The 3,853-nt window shown below is 38.4% G+C and overlaps 1 non-coding gene across 1 annotated transcript; it reads left to right on the plus strand.

Moving 5' to 3' along the window:
- The first annotated feature begins 1,322 nt into the window (after positions 1–1,322).
- LOC116089682 lies at positions 1,323–1,479 on the plus strand. Its single transcript, XR_004118439.1, has one exon. It is a non-coding gene; the product is annotated as a U1 spliceosomal RNA (small nuclear RNA).
- Positions 1,480–3,853: the final 2,374 nt, after the last annotated feature.

The raw sequence follows: 3,853 nt of genomic DNA on the forward strand, positions 1-3,853 counted from the left end.
AGGCCTGCATAGTCCAAAGGCCCTCAACCTTACTGTCTTCCATAATCCTACTAGGATGACCCATTAATCCCTTCTTACAGCTTTCAACCACCTTTCTAGTCATATTCCCAGTCTTCCACATTCCTCCAAACAAAACTATGGTCAGACCTGTCACAGAAGTACCCCACTCCTGGTACCAACCACTATCTTAGTTGCTGTTCTATTGCTATGAAGAGATACCATGACCAAGACAACTCTACAACTCTTATAAAAGAAAACATTTTACTGGGGCTTTGTTTACACTTTTAGAGCATTAGTCCCTGATACCATGGTGTAGGCAAACAGCCATAGTGCTGGAAAAGTAGCTGAGAGTTTTATACACTGATCTGAAGGCAGGGAGAGTCACACATACACACACACACACACACACACACACACACACACAAACATACACACGGCCTGGGGTTGGCCTAGTAACACACATTCTTCAACAGAACACATCTCTTAAGCCTTCCCAAACAGTTCTACTAACTGTGAAACAAACATTCAAACATATGAACCTATTGGGGCCATTCTCACTCAAACTACCACAAAATTGTTAAGGATTGAAGGTAGGGCTTTCTACACGGTAAGAAAGCACTCTACCAGTAAGCCATACTCCTAGCCCTCTCTTTGCTTTTCATTAAGAAACAAGGCCTCTTTTAGTTGTCTAAGCTGCTCTTGAACTTACTTTGTCACTTCCACAGTTATTAAACAGGTGGTTTTCCCACCCCAGACACCAGACTAACTAAGACTACAGGCCATGCACCCATGAAGTGTAATTGGAACAGCTCTTTCTAGTATCATTCCACAGAAAGATACAGAAGTCTGTAAGATTTTAAAGGACCTGCTATTGGATATGTACACACACTCACACACACATACACATACACACACACACATACACACATACACATACACACACACACACACAAAGTATAATGCATTCAGTGTAACAGAGATGGTCAAGCTATGTTTCAGAAGTCAGTGTTCAGGGAAGGAACTGGAAGTATTTGAGAAGATGATTTACAATGGTTGTACACTCTATAACAGATAGCCAAGGAAAATATATAAATTTGGATGTAAACAAGGTGAGAACAGAAAAGGAAAAATAAACAAATTACTTTTAATTTTTTTAAAAAAGCCATAGCAGTAGCCACCTTGTTTCAGAATCTAATATTTATCTTCCAATAGTCATCTGTAAAACAAATATCCCAGGGAAATCGTGCAATCACTTCAATAGATGCAGAAGAGGATTTTGACAGAATCTAATATCATATAAAAGCTTAGAAGAAAGTTGGAAAAGAAATACCTAGCAGGGAAGATGCTATGATCATGAGCTGGTTTTTCTAGGGCAAGGCTTACCGATTGCACACTGAGTATTCTGACCTCTGCAATTTCCCCAAAGTGGGAAACTTGTCTACATAAATTGTGGTAGTTACAGATGGCATACATTTGTACTCTCCTTTTTTTTTTTAAGATTTACTTATTTTATTTTATGTATATGAGTACACAGTGTAGCTGTACAGATAGTTGTGAGCCTTCATCTGGTTGTTGGGAATTGACTTTTTTAGGACCTCTGCTTGCTCTGGTCAATCCTGCTCAATCTGGGCTCACTCAGATAGATCCTGCTCGCTCTGGTAGACCCTCCCTCAGCACCTGCTTGCTCTGGCCCAAAGATTTATTTATTATTATAAATAAGTACACTGTAGCTTTCTTCAGATGCACCAGAAGAGGGCATCAGATCTCATTATGAGTGGTTGTGAGCCACCATGTGGTTGCTGGGATTTGAACTCAGGATCTATGGAAAAGCAGTCAGTGCTCTTACCCACTGAGCCATCTCACCAGCACTGTACTCTCCTTTTAAGAAAAAAATCTGGAAAAGAAACATATTTAAAGCTGGGAAGATGACTTGGTGAGTAAAAATGCTTGATGAGTCCGAGCACCCACATAAAAAGCCAAGTATGACGGCATATGTACCTGTGACCACAGTATTGGAAAGGCAGAGAAAAGTAGATCACTGTAGCTCTGTGGGAAAATTGGTAAACTCCAGATTCAGTGAGAGATCTTTTCTCAAGAGAATAAGGCAGAGGTGATAAAGGAAGGCATCCAACACCCTCCTCTGGACTCCACATGTGAACACACAGGCACATACTTCTACAACACACACACACACACACACACACACACATGAAGAGGGGGGCATTTTTAAATTAATAAAGCCTGTATTAAAAATCATGTCAACTTTATAATAAACAGGAGAAAATGCTAAACATTTCCATTACAATTAGAAGCAAGACGAGGGAGTACACCTCCTGTTCTACTCTTCTTTATACAATACAAGAAGTCTTGGCTAAAGTGATAGGATAAGACAAGATAATAAAGGGGAAAGAAATAGGAAAAATGAAGTCAAAATATCCTTATTTGTAGATGATTCGATTCTCTATATAAGAAGACTTAAAGTATCCACTAGAAAACAACAAGAATTGATAAAGACTTTGAGCAAAGTGGCAGACAGAAAATTAACATACAAATAAGAGTACCATTTCTAAATGTTAATAACAAGGAGGCTGAGGAAGAAACTAGAGAAAAACTTTAGTCACAGTTGCCTCAATAAAATAAAGTAAAAATTAAATCTAACCAAAGCAATGAAAGACTTTTAGCACGAAAACATTAAAATAATTGAAGAACTAAACTGAAGAAGACAACTATAGATGTAAAGGCAACCAATCCTTAGGAATGGAGCAATAAACATTGTAAAAACGGCTGTCTACCAAAAGCAACCTACCAACTCAATGTTATTCCCACCAAGATTCTAACTGTATTCTTCACAGAAATAGAAGGAACAATTCTCATAAATTCATTTGGAAGCACTAAAGATCTCAGATGGCCAATGCAATCCTAAGCCAAAAGTGTACCAGTTGCAGTATCACCATACCTAATTCATATCATACTTCAGAGCTATATATTCTGTAGAGTGGTTTCTGAGGAGATGTATGCAAATGTCTCTCACCCCAGATAGGGAACTAATGAAAGACAAAGTAATGATATCACCAAATACGATTCGATGAGCCACTGAGTTTACTGAAGCTGTTTGCAAGAATACAGGCTACTCAAGTGCAGACATTACTGAACTCCCCACCCAGCATGAGGGACAATCCATAAAAACTTGCCTGCTGAAGCTCTTTGAACAACTTGAAGAAATCTCTCTTGGTCACACAGTCTCCTCTCCTCAGAGGCTTTCACTGTTTATGTAGCCTTAAGGAGTCTTATGAATCTAGTACATTTCAGAGACTTCCTGAGATTTGTGAACTATCGACATTCAAGAGTCTTAAGGAGCCTCAGTTCAGAAGTTTCTGAGTCTTCAGGAGCATCCATGGAGGATGGAATGCTTCAACTCTGTAAGAAGTTGCTACACCATACCATATTCCTGCTATGCAATACTATAGTAACCAACACAAAATGGTGGTACAAAACTAGACACTGGATGCTTGGATTAGAATAAAAGATCCAGATATAAACTCAAATGCTACAGCTGCCTGATTTATTTTTTATATAAAGATGTCAAGAAGACACATCAGAAAAAAGACAGCCTCTTTAACAAATAGCGTTGAAGAAACTAGATAGCTACATATAAAATAAAGTAGATCCTTATCTCTAACCCTACATTAAAAATCATTCCCAATGTATCAAAGGCATTAATATAAGTCTTGAAACACTAAAGTTTCAAAAAGAAAGAGGAGGCACTTCAAGATAGAAGCACAGGGAAGGACTCTCTGAATAGAACCTCAGTTACTCAGGAAATAAGGCCAGTAATCAACAAACTGGATATTGG

Source organism: Mastomys coucha, unplaced genomic scaffold (assembly GCF_008632895.1).
Source record: "Mastomys coucha isolate ucsf_1 unplaced genomic scaffold, UCSF_Mcou_1 pScaffold14, whole genome shotgun sequence".
Classification (NCBI taxonomy): Eukaryota; Metazoa; Chordata; class Mammalia; order Rodentia; family Muridae; genus Mastomys; species Mastomys coucha.